Here is a 20,456-nt window from a genome sequence, read left to right as displayed (position 1 = left end):
TGCTTTATTCCCACTACTTCCCACTTTCATAGCATTGCTTTTCTTATTTATGTATTTTTCAAACTATCTTTTGTTTGTTTGTTTTTAACATTTCTTTTTCAAATTTAGCATTTCACTGTCCACACAATGTGTATTTTCTGGATGTATTATTTATACACAACTTGCCCTATTGCGTAGTGTCTTCTAGTGGGAACATAAGTTACATTGATGTAGTATTCTGGTGTTCCTTATTCCCCACACTAAAGTGATGTATTTGAAAAGAGAGATACTTTGCAAGGCAAGTCCTATTGATTGTAAGAACATGTTGGAATTTTCAGTGTTACGTCCTATTCTTAGGGTGTAAGAATAGGCATTTAATAGGAATGCATACTTGAGGCTTTGGCGAGTCACACATTTTGAAACACAGAAGTTACATCCTTAATTTAGACTGACTTCTTTTTAATAGCCTTCTTTTCTATCATAAGCTCTACCTCTAGTCAATATGCTGCTACAACTACTTATCAGTATGTGTTATTAAAGGAAGGCGATATTCAGTGTCTACACAGTGAAATTTCAAAATATATGGAAATTTAAATAACATACCTCCTTGTCTTTATCTTCTGAATAAGTCCTTTCAGAATCTAAATAACTAAAATGTTACTAGGTCAAACAATTTCAATTTCCGATTGAAATTAAAGGCACAGCAAGACTAGTGAAATTGCTAATTAAGTAAATACCCAGCTCTGTCCTATATTACAGTCAGATTTATAAAAATAACAGCAAATTATAGGTTTCTTGTGACATATTTGGTCTTGCAGAAGACTTTTCAGTCCAGGCATTTTTCCTATTTTAGAGCAAAATGCAAACACATTCACTTTCACTGTGTACATTTTATTTTTCTTTTTAGATGAGTGACGGAAAAACAAACATGAAATGAAAGCATGTGGCAATAGTTTATATCTTTGAAGTCATCTAGGGAAGGGTGTAGAAAGAAGTGTTTTTTGTCATTTCACAATACAAAGCAGTTTTCAAACCTCTTGGATGTTTTAAGTGAACTTTTGTTTTGAACATACAAAGTTTTGTGGATAAAAACCTCCACTGCTTCAAAAGGAAAGGCGGATGCACTCATCATGCTGTAAGTGTCCTCTTTGACATTATTGCCTTTCCATCAGTCTGACCTGTATAAAATTAAAGGAGCAAAACCCAGTCCTGCAATCTTAGCTGACGTAGCTGTCTAACTGACCATCTAAATAATCTTGGAAGTCTGTAGGGCGATAGGTGCCACTGAAATGAAGTATTTGTTTAGGCATGAATAGGGTCTGTATGTAGGCATGCCCTCAATTGAAAATTAATATGAAATATCAGTATCAAAGCAATGTTAAAAAGATGAGAAGGTATATTAGTGAAAAAGCAGTGTAGTTGCTCTACAGGTAGTCATTGAGTTTGGTTTGTTAATTCACTGCTTGCTTTTTTTCTGGTGAAACGGCCAGTAGGTAGGCCAGCCTTTGCATGGGTAGAAATAAACTTTGACATGAATATTTAGCATTAGATTATCAATTCATTTATAGAGGCCACTGTTTGTTTGGAGGGGATATGGAGAGCTTAGTGCTAATTACTCAGTCTTGACTGCTCAGCAGGTGACAACAGAAGTAACTAAGGATTCATAAATAGATTAATGTTTTTAAAAGAAAGCATTTTTTCAGCATTTTTGTGAGGAACTTTTACTGCATTTCATACACATTATGTAATTAGATGGGAAGAGATAAATGTTTATATATAGTATAAAATCTATATGTAGCAATTACAGGTTGAAATTTATATGTATAAAGTGTAATTAGGAATTATTTCACCGATTATAGAGTATGAGAACATAGTCTTGTTGCAGAGGAGTCTTGCCTGCTGCTCTATGTGGTTACTTAGTAGAACATCACAGTTCTGAAATAGTCTAAAATTGCATGTAAAATACATTGCAGTTTGATTTAGCTGTATTTGAAATGATGACAGAGGATGAAAGATAATGTGAAATTTGTTCTTGCTTAGAAAGCCTTCATCTTTTTATTTATGCTAAACTAAGTAAATTATAATCTTCTCAAAGACATTATGTCTCAAATACATTATGTCTCAAATTGCTGTTTCATTTCTAATTTTAGCATTTGTTCAAAATCTCCAAAGAGGTTACAGAAAGTAATAAAAGTATGCGTAGGGAGATTGCTGTAGTTGATAATGGCCATAATGTTTTTCCTGCTTAGTGGATGCATGTTCTGTTTGGTTCAGTTAAATGGTGAAGTTCTTCCCTCTCCTCCTTACTCCCCTGTACTGGAGTCATTGCAGCTGTTCTCAGGAAAGTAAAATATATTTGCTGACCTTAATAAGTTTTCTGTTACCAAAGCAAAAGAACTTTCCTAATGTGTGTAGGCTTGTACTGACATGTACCCTTCCTAGCAAAGAAGTATTCAACATTTATCAGCTGCTCCCTGATAGGAAAATATAGCTTAAAAGCAGTTTTTTTTTTTTTTTTTTAATATTATCTTTCTAAGTGGGTTTGTATTTTTGTTTAAATGAGACACTTATGCTGAATAGAATTGGGATAATAGGATCATTTAGGCTGGAAAAGACCCTCAAGGTCATCAAGTCCAACTGCAAACTTAACACTGCCAAGCCCACCACTAAACGGTGTCCCTAAGAACCTCTTCCACATGTCTTTTAAACACCTCCAGGGATGGTGACTGCACCACTTCCCTGGGCAGCCTGTTCCCATGCTTCACAACCCTTTCCGTGAAGAATTTTTTCCTAATATCCAATCTGAGTTTTCCCTGGTGCAACTTGAGGCCATTTCCTCTCATCCTGTCACTTCCTACTTGGGAGAAGAGACCAACACCCTTCATGCTACAGCCTCCTGTCAGGTAGTTGTAGACAGCGATAAGGTCTCCCCTCAGCCTCCTTTTCTCCAGGCTGAACAGCCCCAGTTCCCTCAGCTGCTCCTCATCAGACTTGTGCTCCAGGCCCCTCACCAGCTTTGTTGCTTTTCTCTGGACGTGTTCTAGCATGGCAGTGTCTTTGTGTAGTGAGGTGCCCAAAACTGAACACAGTATTTGAGATGCAGCCTCACCAGTGCTGAGTACAGTGCTGAGTTTTGCCTTCTGCTCCATGTGGTTACTTAGTAAAACATCATGTTTGCTTGAAGTTCTGAAAGAGTCTAAAATTATATGCAAAATACATTACATATATAATTTTGGTGAATCATTCACTAGAAGTGTGGTTCTGGAACACATAAAATTACTTGTAATTTATATCAAATTCACTAACTAGTTTTAAATATTGTCAAAAGTTTAAATGTGAGCAAAATAGTAAGGAGATGAAGCATTTTCTTTAGATATACTGTATCCTGGACCAGAAGAGATATGAAGAAATGTTTACCTTCACTCAGATGGATGATCACTGGCATAAATATTGTATTACTCTTTTATGATTAAGATAATATTATTTTTTTTTTTTTCCATGTAAGGAGGAATGGTGTTGGTACTGAGGTTAAACTGGTCATCTCTTGTTCTACTCTAATGAGCTGCCTACCAAACAGCTGAAAGCTGTAACCTAAGTGGGACGAGTGGAGCAGGGAGAAAGTCTATGAAAGGACTCGAGAAGTAGATCACAGCAGGGTTGTATGAATGGTTGTCTTTGATTAAGTTAGAATATCTGGTGCAGTCCAAACAAGATTTCTTCTTAATACTGAGGAGAGAAAAAGCTTTTTCCCTGCACTCAGCCCTGCTGCCCCCCACCCCCTCACCTCTAATTGTAGTTGGTCTAATTTTTGATCTAAGACTGGCTTTCAATTATTCATATAGCTCTGGTGCTAAACTTGAGAAGTAACGTCATGCCAAATATAAAGTTACTTTTTAAATAAAATCTTTCTCACTTATTGCTCCAAATATATTCATTCTGACTTTCCATACTCTTTGGAAGACTTATGCCCAAACTCTAGACTTTTTTTGATAATTTTTAATAAAAATTCGGCTTTCGGATGAAAAATTCAGCTTTCAGATGGAAAGCCTGACTTCATAATCCAGCTGTCTGTATTGCGGAAGTAATATATGTTTTTGAAACAGTTGTAATTACTTGGAGTTATTTTGCAGCTGATGTGAACTCAGTTAAATATTACATGTTTAGAAATGCTTTCCTATTTAAATTGGTGCTGTTTTAAACTGTGCAATATACTGTGCTCACCTTTGGGTGAGCAATTGGCTGACGGGCTGGGCTCGAAGGGTTCTAGTAAATGGGGTTATGTCGTGTTGGCAACCAGTCACTAGTGGGTTCCATAGGAATCCCTCTTAGGGCCAGCATTCTTCAGTATCTTCATAAATGACTTAGACTCAGGATTTGAGGGATTGCTTAGTAAGTTTGCTGATGACATAAAATTTGGAGGAGCTGTTGACACTGTCAGGGGCAGAGAGGCCCTGAAGAGGAATCTGGACAAATTGGAGAACTGGGCAATCACCAACCGCATGAGGTTCAACAAGGACAAGTGCCATATTTTGCACCAGGGACACGGCAACCCTGGTTGTACATATAGACTGTTGAGATGCTAGAAAGCAGCTCTGCAGAGAGGGATCTTGGAGTTCTGGTCAATGGCAAGTTGAACGTGAGCCAGCAGTGAGCCCTGGCAGCCGAGAGGGGCAACCGTGTCCTGGGTGCACCAAGCACAGCATTGCCAGCCGGGCGAGGGAGGTGATTGTCCCGCTCTGCTCCGCGCTGGTGCGGCCTCACCTGGAGCACTGTGTGCAGTTCTGGGCACCACAGGATAAAAAGGATAAAAGGTACTGGAGAGTGTCCAGAAGAGGGCCATGAAGTTGGTGAAGGGTTTGGAGGGGGAGCTGTGAGGAGTGGCTAAAGTCACTTGGTTTGTTCAGCTTGGAGAAGACTAGGAGGAGACCTCATGGCAGCTATAGCTTTCTCACAAGGGGAGCAGGAGGAGGGGCAGGTGCTGATCTCTTCTCTTTAGTGACCAATGACGGAACCCGAGGGAATGGCAGGAAGATGTGCCGGGGAGGTTTAGGTTGGACATTAGGAGAAGGTTCTTTAGCCAGAGGGTGGTGGAGCACTGGAACAGGCTCCCCAGGGAGGTGTCACAGCCCCAAGCCTGACAGTGTTCAAGAAGAGACTGCACAACACCCTCAGACACATGGTGTGAACTGTGGGGTTGTCATATGCAGGGACAGGAGTTTGACTTGATGATCCTTGTGGGTCCCTTCCAGCTCAGGACACTCTCTGAGTCTGTATCATGTTATGTCTAGTGATGAGTAATAGCAGAAGGCAGGACAGGAAAACTATTATTAGATTTACATTCATGTTTAGGCAGAAGGTTCTTCATATATTGGCTGAATTGTTTGCTTTGAATAAGTCAATGAGTTAAAGCTTGAGCAGTGTGGCTAACAACTTCACAGCTTTGCATGCAGCTGTCTGTGGATCCGTGCATTTCCTTCCTTCCAACATCTAAGAAACAAATTTCTGCAAGGAGTGTTTTCTGAGCAGTGTAGTACGGCAGGGCTTTGGAATACAGTTTCTTGTTTCTAAGTAGGTAAATGCTAAGACAGAGATAGCTACAATAGAAACAACTTATATATGCTCTTTTCAGAGCAAGATGAGATCTCCACCTGCTTGCACTTATATTGGACTTTTCCTAAACTCAGATAGCTCCAGGGACTTGAATCTGAAAGGTGCTGAGCGTTTCTGACCCCAATCCATCAACCAGCATGCTTCTTGTGCAGTGCTGCATTCACAGCAGTGTAATTACTTGTACTTTTTTTACTTTGTACTAGTGTACACTTCATGATGTTGAATAGTTTGTTTCATTGTTGAATTTCTTATGTTCTTCCTCCTGTAAAGAGTTTTCTGTACACATTTTTGCTATTTTTGTAACTGCCTGCCTCAAATGGTTCGTTTGTGTTTTGCATGGATGAAAAGCTGGGTGCTGTTACTGTATTTTTTTTTTTCAGAAATGTTTGTTCATATTTTTCTTAACTGGAAACTTCATTTATTTCATACAGTGTTGCATGGAACATACAGTACAGTTTGTGAGTTCAGTCTTTGTGTACCCAATGGTATATCAGAACATTCTGGTTGCTGGGGTCCATGCTGGGGCAAATACTGTTTATACTCCGCATTAATAACTTGGGCAGAGGGACTGAGTGAACCGCAGCAAGTTTGCAAGTTGAAGAGAGTAGTTGATATGCTGGTGGGTAGGACTGCCATTCAGAGGCACATTTACAGCTTGAACAAATGGCCTAGCAGGAACCTCCCAAAGTCCAGGAAATGCAAATGTCCTTCACCTGAGACAGAGTAGCCCTGTGGAGCAGGTTGGGGATTGACTGGGTAGAAAGCAGCTTTATGGATGAAGACCCAAAGATCTGAACAGACATCAAGTTGAACATGAGTCAGCAGCGTGACCTTGTGAGAAATACTAATTCCATGTTGCACTAAATTAGTAGTCTTAGGAGCAGGAGTGCACATTGACAGCATAAGAGACAATGGACACAAGTTGCAGCAAGGGAAATTCTGATTAGTTATAGGGAAGAAAAATTTTGCAGTGGAGTTAGTTAGGCTTTGGATTAGAGATGCTGTGAAATCTTCATCCTTAGAGACACTCAGTACGTGACTGAACAAGACCCTGAACAGCCTCATCTGACTTTAAGTTGGCCCTGCTTTACATGCAATTTGGACTAGAAGACTACCAGAGGTCCCAGATGATTTAAATTACTCGATGTATTTAAAGTACGATTGCATTAAGTGTTTCAAAGGACATGAGAAGTGACATATGACTAGGCATGCAAATTAAACTGCTTGACTATGCAAACATTTCTTAGTAGAGGTCTCTTGGAGTGCAAGCAACAGTTGAAACTGAAAAGGTAGGGGATGATCAATATTCCAATAGTTTAGAGGCATGTTCAAGCTGAAATTTCAACAGAACTGTTTTTATTCATTTCTTTTTACTGCTGTCATTCCTGCCTATTTCTACAGTGGATGACTTCTTTATACTAACAAATTGGATCGGGTTGCCAGCACCTGCAGAATAAGGACAAAGAGGGATATCCCTGCCTAAAAGACATTTTTGAATAACTTTTTCTAGTCTGAAGAAAAAAAAACAAACAACGGGGGGGTGGAGGAGAAGTGATTTTTAGGGTCCATTGTATTAAAAAAAGAAAAAAATAAAAATAAAAAAAAAAAAAAAAAAAAAGGTGCATAAACCAGACGGTTTTATTTAACGCATTCAAAGCTGATAAGAAAAAAAATTGGGGATACAACACACAAGCTGCAAATGCAGTTCTCATGATTTAAATCTGGAAGGCTGTACAGTACATCTGTTTAACATCTTGCAGTTTCAAGAACTGTGCCTTGAAAAACCTTCTGTCACAGTGACACATGAAATAAAAGGTTATGTTATGACTTTCAGATGCAAACCTGTAAAAGGTTTATCTCATAGCATACCATCTTTTATTAACCCATTGCTGTTGCTCACCTCTAACTCTCTTCTGCAAACAGTTTTGAGACAGATTGTACTGTGTAATGAGAAGAAATGTCAACTGAGGCTGCAAAAATAATTCTGTAATGGCATTAAATTACTTCCCATATGTAAATGGTAAATTTACATACCTATACCTCCTCATCTCTTTTTTCTATTGCTCTTAAAGTTTTTCAGCTATATAAATTTTCTTTGCTTAAAGAAATGCAACAGGTTATTATGTTTCTGACATAAACTTTAAGAACAACTGCAGTGGCACAGAATAATTTGAATAGTTTCGAGGTTTATGATACAATAAGTGATAAAATACTAGAATGGCTTGAAGATGGTATACTTGATTCAGAGGTCTGAGTTTAAGCCTATAAAGTTGAAAGAAATAAGGGTGTAATGGTTGCCTTCTCATTAATATTTACGACTTCTGCATCTCAAAACTTGAAAAAATTACCAACCTTTGCTCATAGGACAAAGCTACAGTATAAAAATTGTGTTGTCAAAGTCTTCTTGACACAGCTATAGTGGGAGATATTTATCAGGCTAAGCGCAAGTTTCCTGAGGTATAGAAAATGCGGTTAGCGCAAGAGTTGTTCTTCAGGGTCCTAGAGAGCAATTACTTAAGAGCCCAGTGCAAAATACAGAGGGTGCTATGATCTATTTACTGGAAAATTTCCCTTAACCTCTTAAAATTGAATTTGAGGCAAATGAGAGGCTTTATCTTCTGCCCAGAGATGCGTTGTGCCTTGCCGTATCAGGTTATACAAGCTTTCAACCAAACTTAATGGCTGAAGACCGGTGGTTCCCAAATTAGAGAGTCTGGAGCTTTACTGTAATGCTTGTGACTTCCACGTTTTTTCAGGCTGACTTTGGTTAAGTTTTTGAGCTAGATAGTGCTGTGGTTTCTGTATTTACAAAACATGGAGAGTGATATTTACTGTGCTGAAACACTCTTTATTCATTGTCTGCAAACTACTTTAGAGATCCTTGGTTGAAATTTCAATGAGTGCTGCTATTTAATATGTTGGAGTGTGATTTGTTGGTTTTCTTTACAAGGCACAGATGCTCCCCAAGAAACAATGGTAATTTCTTCACCTCGTGGAGCTGATGCCACGCGGACAGCAGACACGTCCCAACAGTGAGTTCTGCTGTGTGTATGACCTACAGTGAGTGGGTGTGTGAAAGAGAGGGAGATAGCATTTCCTTCATAGACATACACACCCTCTGACCCAGACTAGAGAGGAATCTGCTTTGCAGAAGGTTTGCTTCAAGGGATTTTCCACATGTATTTTATTATGTTAAAGCTGATAGTGGTGACAAGTTGCACATTAAGTAACTGTTTCTTCAAAAATGTGCTGTTTATACTCTCTTTAGGAAAAGTGATACAATACTGGGTTTCTCAGATAAACAAAGTAATTTTGCTATAGAATATGTTACTACTGCATACAAACCTTGGTCTCATCTGCCCCATACCTACTCATTCTAGGCCTTTGGCCTTATATGATGATTACCTGCATGTTTAGGGACAAAAGTATTCTTATTCACTAAGTTAGTAGCCAGTGGTTTCCACCAGGGAAATAAGTCTAGTATGCCATTAGTAATTTGGTTTCTGAAGTATCGGCAAGGTCTTCAGCGTAAGAGTCAGTGAAACATGTGGTCCTAATCATTCCCTTAAAAAGGAGACATGGTCTATTTTCCATTAGGAATGATGCTTACAGCAAAGGAGTAAATACAGAATGAAATTCACACATGTACTGTAACTTGAGTGTGCGTGTGTATGTATTCAAACATGCATGTACATGCATATGTTTAGGCATACTCCTAGTGAGCGTAACATGATGACTGCAGTAACACTGCCAGGCTTAGAGAACAAGTTGGTTCCTTGGTAGGAACAATTGGTTCCTTGGTAGGAATTGGAAAATGCAGCTGCTTTCAAATTAGTCCCCCACTGCGCCTGAGTTCAGAACTTACATTTGCATCATGTAATTGGCATAGAGGAGCTACAGTAAAATTTCATGTATAGGTGTTGGGATTTTAGTGTAGCTCTTACTCAGAACAGAGTTCATAATGGCAGAAATGCAGCCCCCACCCCTCACAATGTGCTGTGCCAGTATACGGAATCAAAGACAAGCCTTAGCTGGACTGGTCATACGGAGCGTGGAATTGGAGAACGACAGTTGAGAGAACTGCCTTACGTTGTAGAAGCTGTTTTATCCTACTGAATCAGGAGGGCACTGAGGGGCTTTCTGTTGGTGCCTTATCCTCTCCCCTCTTGGAAGAATTGGCATAAGAGGGAGTATATTGGATGGCAAAAATTCCATCTGACAGCCTTCCCGCTGGTGTGCGTGGAGCCTTCTGGTGGCAGAGCAGCAAAGCGGAGCCCTGTTCTGCATTCCTTGCTGTTAGGTTCCCACTTTCTCTGGTTTTAGCTAACTTTGTCATACTTGATGATCTAGCATTCACCAGATAAAAACCAGGGGAGAAAGCAGTGCTTGGTTCTGCCTTGAGCACGTTTTATGTAGGCCAGGTGTAAAGAAGAATGTAAACTACAGTTTTTCTAGAGAAGCATTTTTCCTCAACTTTTTCACCGGAGCTTGCTTCCAGAACAGCCCGTTGAAATATTCCTGTTCTTCTGATGCTGCCATGGGTGGAATCTAATCTACAGATATGGATATAGACTGAGATAACAATGCCTGTGAAAGAACACAGGGTTCATACGTTGTCTTACAGACATTACCAAGCCTAGATTGTTACATCTTCAATCACTCTTGGGCACTTCTTTGTCTTTTAATCTGTAAAGACCACTACATATGACCTCACTAATTGCTAAACAGAAACTTCCTGAATAGTATATTTGCAAGACAAGAATTCAGACTGATGAATTTCATTCACAGAATTTTGGAAGTCACTGAAAAAAGGAAGTTTCCTTTCTTTCACAAGAAACAAAGCTGTTTCACATTTGACTATAAGTAAATCTATGCACTGGATTTACTTATAGTTTAGTTTATTATTCTCGTACCCTGTTTTTTCTGTGATTGGAAAAAAAAAAATGGATAGGAACCAGACCTGTGTTTTTAATATAACTTTTTTTTTTTTTTTTTAAGAAATGGGTATTAATTAAAAAATATATCTTCCAGGCAGAGATATGTGTTGTTTTTAGGTTTGTTGTGCCTTTTTTTTCTTCGGGGGGAGGAGGGGAGAGCGTGTTTTGTTATTTTTTTTTTTTCAGGTACTAGTGTGGATTTTTGTCATCTTCTCTCTTGTGAACTTTCTACTTCAGATTTAACAGCATGCTGAATCTGGTATCTTTGGAATGGAAAGGTCCAAGGCTGCAATATCGACATTTTCTAGGGGCCACTGCTTACGTTGTGCTTCCCCTCCCCAAATGGAGTTTTGTGGCACAGATTCCAAGCCATGTAAAAGGCCTTGTTTTGCTGTGGCCTTTTCCTTTCCATTACAAGTCCTATATTTTTCCTGAAGGGTAACTCAGACGTTTTTTGAAGTTGAACTTGGTCCTCGTGAAGCTTCATTACTGCAGTGTAGTGTAATTTAGATGTGAAGGGTGTTGCTCTTATGGCACATCCTTACATGGGTGGCATATATAATACAGTCCCGCAGCTGCGTATTCAATATATACCCACTCTTTGCCATTTGTGTTTCAGCTTCAGGAAGCAATAGTAACGCACATCAGTTCCTACCTTTAATCTAACATATCGTACAGCCACCAAACACTCTGATCAGGTACCTTCGTTGTCTGACCTAGTTTAAAGATAGGATGTGCTCAGCTGTCCTGCAGCTGCACTGCAAACTTCACTGTGGACATGCATTCCTGTGTCACATTCCGGAGGCTGAAGTCATCGTTACCTTAAGGTTCTCCAATTTCTGTTGCATTTATGTAAAGTCCTGCATCTGGCACTTTTGGCTCTGGTTAGAGTTCTGCAGGTTTTCCTGCAGATTGTCAAGATAAATCTCTCCCTCTTCCTCTGACACTTGCTGTATTGTCATCACTGATCCCCAGTCTCGTGTGTTATTCATGGTCTTGTTTTCAGACAAGGGAGGACATTAATTCTCAAAAATAAATATGTTCTTATAAGCCTCACTGAAGTCAACATTTCCCACTCAAGAAAAATGCTTGGGCATGTCCATAACTTTGACAGGACTTTCAGTGTGTACTTAAAATACTTAAATGCTTAACTGGACAGGGATGGACTAAATCTTTCCTGAATCAGAGCCATAATTTTTGACGTGTCAGTTACAGGACCTATTGCAGAATCTGCTTTGAGAGATGGATCTAGGTAACGTGAAAGCCGTAGAAAGACATCTTTGTGAGGAGGCTAGATATTTCTTTTTGTATTTCTAATTTATTTTTTTGGGGGAATAGCATTTACGACTGCTTACTTTATATATATATATATATATATATATGTGTGTGTGTGTATATATAAAGTTTGTACAAATATGTGTGTGTATATATATATAAATAAAAGCAGATTCCTCTACTTGTCGGTTTTAAAAGTTTAGCAGGGCTAAAGCAGAAAATTTATTTTCCCTTTACTGTTTGGTGTGAGAATGTACAGTCTGCTAATGAACCCTGAATGATGTTTTTAAAACAATTTGCTATTGACTCATCTTTTCAGAAAGAGTGGAATCCATACATGTTCTTCTTCATGGCTGTACATTGCCACTAGTGTTTCATTTGAGAGTTTCTGTCCTAGGTTACGGTTTTCTGTCTCTTGGCAGACTGGAGGATTAACAAGAAGTTTAAGGTATGCAGGAGGAGATGTGAACTGTTATCAGTCCTAGATGCATGGTAGAAATACGTCTTTGTATAGATTTGTCCCTGAAGTTTAGGAGATTCAGGTTGTGGGTAGTCTGTGGAAGAGCTGTGTATTTTGGTGATTTCATTGAAATGACCACCATGAGTTAAGCTCATTCAAAGGCATCTGAAAGAGGCTGACCACCTGATTTGCAGAGATGAGATTTACAAGGAAAGGCGGTAGTTTTATTAGACCAACTAATAAAGTTTGAGGAAACTGTATTCTCAGTCCCTGCTGAAATCAACAGAAGCTGGCAATATTCTGTTTCTCAAAATCAGACCAGATTAGGAGACACATTCACAAAAAAGGTGCTTTAAGGCAAATACTCCCCAGTCTGAGGCCTTTGGGCAAAGTGTTGCACTCGAGATCCTTGCTATAGGTAAGAAAAAATAAAAAATGAGGGAAATGCTTAAAGAATATTACTTGTGTAGTAAGATACTTCTTACCCACAGTTCCAAAAATATGCAGGTCCTAACATATTTCATTTTTCTGCTTTTGATATGCAGACAATAATCAATATTAACATTTACTTCACCTAGTTGATATTACACATGAAAACAGAAGAGAAATCTCCAATGTTGTTCAGTGCCGTTGGATAACATTTACTGCATGTGGGATGTAGCAGCCATAGTTGGTGATGGGAGCAGAATGGGTGAGTTGTACCCAGCAGCACGCTTACCCCTCTGAGGGCTTTGGCAAAGCTTGTTCTCCATTCTACCTTGTGTCCATGTGCCCAGGTTTTCTTTTTTTAGTGTGTAGAAAAGGTGAGGTAATGTATTGAACGCACTGACCCAAAACTTGTGAAGTTTGCATCACATTTACTGTGGCCAAGAGCATTTAAGGAGACTAGTTGGAGAGCATCTGACATGCAGTAACTTTTTTTTTTGGTCCAAGTACTGGCTGTGCAATTCACATAACCTCTCAACACAGAAAACTTATGAAGATCATCATTTTTCAAAAAGAAGTCGTGAGATCTATCTCTGACTTTCTGTATAGCTGTGACTTTGTATCTGGAATGGTATACACAAATGGTGTCAAAAAAAGGAAGGAAAATCATCTTGTGTTGCAGTTGTGTCAGTCTTAAATTTTGTAACATATTTTTCTTGTCTATGTTTGTTAACTCAATAAACACATTTCCAAAACCTCTAATTTCAAGTCATATCTAGAAGCTATATAGTATTGCCAAATATATATATAACCAAAAATACAGGTGGTTAGTCTAGAAAATTTTAAACACAAAGTACGTGGTGTACTACTTTTTTCTCTGTTAGCAAATGTTGGTTTATGATTTCCCACTTCACTGTTTTAACACCTATGTTTGAGATAAGCATATACTTTAAAATGAAATAATCATCTCTGTAATATAATTTATCCCTTCCCTAGCACTTTTTATCTCTACATCTCAAAGCTCTTTCCTAAAGGGAGAAGTGTGAGTATCCCCGTGTAACTTGTGAGGAAGCACTGAGGCACTGGACTGGCTTTTTATCAGGTGTATGGTTGTTAGGACAAGAAATGGGATCTCCTGTGTTATAGGAGAATATTGTTTAAATATTGTTTTGTGCACTTTTAGGATTCCAGGAAGGTACAAGATATTTCATTTTAGTGTGTGTGGTGGTTTTATCTGTTTATGCTTGGGTTTGTTTTGTTTTGTTTTGTTTTGTCTGCAAACCGGTCAGTTTTTAAACCAGCGAGGTCAAATGGCTGTGAGCTGAAATTTTGCCAAGTATCACTGATTTTGATTGCTCATGGAGTAAAACATGGTGGTTTCAAATGGGTTTTACCATTTATTTTCAAGTTTTCTTGCATTTGAACTTGAAGCAAAACAATATGAAAAAACTGGCAGAAAGAGTGATTGGGGAATAAAACTACCCAAGCCTCACTCAGCTTCATAGTATACCTTTCTGTTGGATAAAGAAAGAGCAAGCAGTGTGCAAGTGAATCAAAACTATTCAGCAGAGAATTCTGTGTTCTCAGTTCATTTCGTGAAGGAAATGAAGAGAGAAAGTGTGTTATGACAACTCTGTCAGGCAGTGACTGATTCTTAACTTTTTTTTACATTTTATTTTATTCTTTTACCATATTTTAATTGAAACTTTCAAATCTGCTTTACTGTGAAAACCAGTTTCTCGAAGAGTTGACTGTCTGAAATGAGAAACCCGTGCTTGGCTTTTGGCTAATACATCACATAGTGCTGAGATGACGCTCCTGTCCAGCTGGAAATATTCAGTTCATTGTTCATCCATCGTGATCAGGATGTGTCATGGGGGTTGGCCTGTTTGTTCTGTTTTTGTTTCTTTTGCCTGCATGGTTGAAGAGTTCTAAGTGCATAAATGATAACTGGGGCTTTATCCTAAGACATACGTTACGTCTGTCTGTGCAATGTTTTTATCAGTAACACTCTTTTAGGGGGAGGAGAGGAGAATTACATACTGAATCATATTCTAGTTTCCACTGAGTTTGCATCCTGCTCCCTTTTCTTCTTCAGGCTATTGCATTTTTTTTTAACTTTCTTCAGGGGGTTGCTTGCTGTGTTTGTTTTCCAGCCTAGCAATACAGACAGATTCTTACTGCATGCTATTTAGAGGACTGTGGCATCTGATGGAGCAAGCGTAAATCTGTCTGGGAATACTGTGGGTTCTGATTTGGTTCTGAGAGTGATATACTGTTTGGCATTAGAGAAATCACTTAACAGTGCACCCCGAAAGGTAAAATGGTATGTTAGTTAACATAAAAAAGAACATATTAAAGTTAATTTATTATGAGATCCTAACTGAAGGTGTGGTAGTTAATAGTTTTTTTATGTTTTGGGGTGGGAGGCAGAGTAAGATAAAGGCTAGATATGATTCTAGGGTTAGCTGATATCATTAACATGGTAGCATCGGTAAAAGCTTCTTAGTCTTCACTGTAATTTTTCTATATGTTAACTGCCATTCATGAGCAATTGGAGCATTACAATATTATTCTTTATGAAGATATGAACAACTTCTGTGAAGAACAGTTTTTTTCCCATCATAAATTGGGTACTGTAGTTCATAACTGAGTTATGTTTTTAGAATTTATGCTTGCAGATTTATTTGTGTGTTTATATACTTATTTTATCTAAAGCTTATGACAGAAAAATATATTAAATATCTCTGTCCCATTCTCTTTATTACTTTTTTTTTTCCATTTTCATGAAGCACCCACATTTTTAAGTATGAAAATTATTACTTTTAACTTTCTGCAAAAGCAGGATAGATCAGAGAGCAGGTAATGGACTAAATATAATTTGGTTACCAAATTGTTTTCCTCTGCTAAGTTTTGATGAGAAAAAATAAAATTTACAACCAAAGTAAATAAGTGCTTTCCCTACTATGGAAATATTGATAAATCCTGACGTCTGGAGGGTACTTGGAGATATTGGTATTCAGTTTGAATAGTGTCCTGCATGTGTTCACTGGTTGGGTAATACCAAAGGAAGGAAGCAGTGTAAAGGAGTAAGAAAATAGTAGGGGGAAAAAAAAGCTGTGCAAATGATAAGTATTTGGCTTGTGCCCAATTTATGCAAGAGGTGAGTTTAAATGTACCATTGATTGCTAGCTGCCAGATTGTATATTGTATAGAATTAATATGTTAGATGAAGCGTATATGATTACATAATTCTAGCAGTCTGTAGATGTAGGACATAAGAAAACGTCAGTGGTACTTTTTTTGACTGTTTGCTTTACTAATTTTAATATGCTTTGAACTTTTAAGCTGAGAGTTGACGTATTTTGCTTGTGCTTTTGAAGTAAGAGATTAATATGCTGCTCTGGTGCACTTAATAGCACAACAGGTTTCGTTATGCTTTGTAATATTACATAGCAACCCAACCAGAAGAGGAGGAAAATTGTGGGTAGACATGAATAAATAAGGAAGTGATTAGATAACATGAAAATTGTTGAGATTCTGATGGAAGTTTCTGTAAATTGCTAATGGCAGTAAGTACTGTTTAATTATCAATGCCAAAAAAAAAGGAGACTGAACATGGAAGGGAGGGAATTTTTCTGCTTGTTCCCTCTTATGATTTTCTTAAAAGCTATCCATATGGGTCCGCTTGGTCTGGACTTATAGGCAAGTTGGTCTGTAGCCAGATGCTCCATCTCCTTGAGCTCACACCTCTCTCTAGAGCTCTAATGTTCCCCTGAAGAGTACTTTAAAAACAAAACAAAACAAAACCAAAAAAAACAAAACCAAAAACCCACAACCAACCTCTCTAATTTAGATTTGGCAGTTGAAGCATGATGGCGATTGAATGTTTTGAGAGTGAGCAATAAATAAAGCTTTAAAACTTCCATTGTTTTGTCTCTCAGTTGCTGTGCTATGCAGTTGCATAAGCATCCGTAGGCTAATGTAGTGGAAATCAGATCGGATTACATCTGCTAAGGTCACATTTTGGTTAAGATTTCTTTCCTTTTTTTCTTTTCTTTTTTTTTTTTTCTTTTATTTTCTTTTTCTTTTCTCCAAAGCTCCAGCTATCCTCATTTGTATCATAAATAGACAAATAGAAAGGAGGAGTGCTTTATTTTATGAAACAATGTCCAAGAAGGAATTGGATGAATGAAGAAGGTAGAGTTTGGCTAATCCAAACAACATACTTGTAATGAAACACGATTTCTTTCCCACCACCCCTGCCCCCCTGTTTGAATACCACGTAATCCTCCTCTCTTCTTCCGCCATGGTAACCTGTTGTTGTGCCTCTGCCTGCACAATGTTTGATCTGCACATCCCATGGCTCTTTCAAACTCTGCAAGCCCAAGTAAGCCACAGGGATTTGTGCCTCTTCATCAAAGCAATCTAGCAAGGTAAAAAGTCACTATATTGTTGCAGTGGTTTAACCTGAGCTAGCAACATGACCAAGACAGCCGCTTGCTCACCGCCTTCCCTACCCGCCCCCCCACCCCCATTAGGGGAGAGAATTAAAAGGGAAGGGAGAAACTTGGATTGAGATAAACATGGCTTAATAAAATAACAAAATACTAACCGCTACTACTGTATATATATAAAATAGAAATAAGATACTCAATGCAATTCCTCATGAACTCTGTCCGCACCAAGCAGCCAGTCCCAGGAAGCAGCACCTGGTCCCAAAGCTGATCCCGAAGAGAGAAAAAGAGAAAAAAAGGCAGAAAGGCCCAGAGGCCTCTGCAAAACAGCAACAGGCCAAAGTAAGCATCCTGAACAGAACTCCCCCAGCTTCAACAGAAAGAGTGAAGAAGAACATGAGACAGAGCGACCATGTTCGAGACGGCGTGAGAGAGACTGTGGAAGATACTGATTCTCCTTAAATATGAAGCATGACACTGATGGGATGGAATACTCTTATTGATCAGTCTGGATGTCGGTCAAGCTCTGCCCATCCATGCCCCACTTCCCAGCTGCCTCACACCTGTGCACCGAGGGCTCAGAAGGTCCATGGCTCTCAGACTAGAGCAGTTAAGAACGTTAACTCTGTGCTGGGGTGTTATCTAATGTTCTCCAACTAAGTCCAAATAATGAGCATGCTAGCTGTGAAAAAGAAAGGTTTCTAACCACATGAAGAAAACTATCTCGTTTTCAGTCAAACCAGCACAGTTTTGGAAAACACATGGTGTTGCTATGCTGGCAGTGTGTTCTCCACCCTCCTGCAGAGCTTTGAAGGCAGCAAAGGAGAGCATGTGGGTTTTTTGACTGCACATGGTGAAGGCTGTTGGGTCACAGACTCTGTTCCAACAGCCCGGTCCTGATACTGGGATTGTAACAATCAGAGGAGTTGCCTGCATTGTACAGAGCCAGGGCCAAGAAGAAGCACGTGTAGGTCACTGTATGGGATGTGGATGTTAAGTGTTTGCATGAAAGACTGGAGGTTTTCTGGTTAGTTGTTTGTTCTACTCTCATGTGGGTTGGCTGTGTAGATATCCAAAAGGTGAAAATTGCTGAGATGATGCAAGTCTGCAAAGCAATATGCACAAAATGGTCTTCGACTAAAATCAGATCTGGAAATTGGGCACATGCAAAATGATCCCTACTCTGTCAAGTAAACTGCACCTATCTGTAGATTCACATGAAGAAACCCAGAAATCCCTTTTTTAAAGAAAAACTGGTAAAATTTCATTTTATCTGATTCACACTCAAGATCAAAACTGGGAATCCTTGTGTTCCTTCTTCAATATTCTCTGGAATACTGTAGTATACTTATTCAACCCCAAAGAGTAAATATTAAGTATTATTGCTTTATTATTATTAAAAGTCTGGATCATTTTCCAGAATATTTGGCTTCTACCAAGTTTGCAAAACCATACTGGAAATTTCTTAACATACTTTCTTGTAAGGTTTCTGACCTTTTCTTCTTCTGATTGCACTGTAACAACCATTCTTTTAGTATTCTGGGAATTCTCTTTCTTGTTTTATTTAGAAACAGGAAATACACGTTCATTTTGAAGGGGAGGAGGAATGATTACATTTTCTGAAATTCCAGAAACAGTTCAATTCAAGGTTTGAATGAGAATTTTTGCTTCCCTTTTTCTTCCTTTCCTTTCAGGAGTCTACTTGATTTGAAACACAGCTTGGGGTTGGAGGAAATTATGGCAGCAGGGCAAAGAAAAGTGTCCTGCAATAGAGGGCATATAGGTTGAATATGTGCTATTGCATTCCCCTGTGCATTGTGCAGGCAAATGCAGCTTTCACACTTTCCACCTTTTCTGTCTCTCAACAGATGCTACCTAAGGAACAAACTGGGTGTTCTCAATGCTCTGCTTGGTTCCTTCCTCAACCAGCACTGCCTGTGCTTTCATGGCTATGTCCTTCTAGAAAATGTTCGTAGCTTGATTGTGCCAGCTCTTCTTCTTTTAGCTGCTGTGGACCCCGGAGTGTTCTGAACCCCTTGAGGTTAATGATATTACACAGCTACAAAGTCCTGTTAGAGACTAAAACTGCTTTGAGTGAAAAAAGTTGAAATTTGTTTTTTTCCTGACAAGAAAGCTATTGGCAAAAGAAGTGACAGTAAAGCTGCATAAGTGTTTCATTCTAACGTGCCATGTGGATGCTTTTATTCTCAAAGTCACCATTTAGTGGTTTCCTTTTCAAAGGGACTAAGTGAAACAATATAAAGATGCCCTGTTTGAAGTAAGCATTTCTGCAGAGGGAACTACTATTAAATACTTCTTTTTTTTCTTTTTGTCAGTTACTGACACTTTTTTCTCAAGCCCTACATCTTCATTAGCATACCATGCTCCATCTTTGTTCAGGACAGATTTTTCATTTTGTATTTCATTGTCCTGCTGCAGATCTGACTGCAGAAGGTTTTGCCACCTATGGGCTTGACTTGCGTTTCCGTAGCACGACGGACTGGTGGTGACCAAGTGAATCAGGTGAAGGCTCCAGCTCTGTCAGTGAAGGACATCTGGTGTTCTGTATGTCACAAGACTCTGTTTACTCTTAAGTGCTGAAATGGTAGAGGTGAGATGCAGGGTAAGAAAACAACAGGACAGATAACTGTGAAACATCTGATATTCTGTCAGGTTGAACTGACATTTCCGTTACTTCAGGACTAAAGGCAAATGGGAGTACCAGAGGTATCCCAAGTAGTTTTATTGGGTCTGTGCTCAATTATTTCTTTAAGGAAAGAAAACCTTATTCTTCTAAAAATTTTCAGCAATTTTATATTCCATAAGATTCTCCTCTGTATGTGGAAGGACTCTGTGACAAATCAGGAAACTGATTAATTTTCATTTTCATGTTTTAAAATTGCCTAAGAAAGATGGATTGATGGGTATAGGCTACCACTGTTGAACAGAAGATGGAAAAAAAGAAGCTTAAAAGCCATCCCAGGCCTCAGAAAAGCTCCAACTAGACTGTCTGAACTCTGTGCACATAAATAATAAGTTTTTGTTAAAGCCCCAAGGCTGCTAGGTAGAAACTGCAAATCCTGATAAATTAGTTATACAGTCCTCAGAACAGATGAGTACAGACTTGGAACGGAAACATTTTAGCTGTCCATTAGCCACTTTCTATTTCTTGAATTCAGAGAAAAAGCACATCAGTCACAGAAAGATATACTGTGAATATTTCTTAAAATGTGGGAGAATTTTTTTTCGCACCTTGGAAATAGTTTTGAAGAATGCTAGGATCAGCCTGCCCTTTGTTGGCTGCTGGACTCT

The 20,456-nt window shown here is 38.7% G+C and overlaps 1 protein-coding gene across 8 annotated transcripts in view; it reads left to right on the top strand.

The window, feature by feature from the left end:
• Window positions 1-20,456, top strand: part of SUGCT (succinyl-CoA:glutarate-CoA transferase) — a 363,338-nt gene that overhangs the window by 164,252 nt on the left and 178,630 nt on the right. The window lies entirely within an intron of this gene.

Source organism: Columba livia, chromosome 2 (assembly GCF_036013475.1).
Source record: "Columba livia isolate bColLiv1 breed racing homer chromosome 2, bColLiv1.pat.W.v2, whole genome shotgun sequence".
Classification (NCBI taxonomy): domain Eukaryota; kingdom Metazoa; phylum Chordata; class Aves; order Columbiformes; family Columbidae; genus Columba; species Columba livia.
Note: the sequence above shows the minus strand (reverse complement) of the source record. Positions and strands in the feature narration are given on the sequence as shown.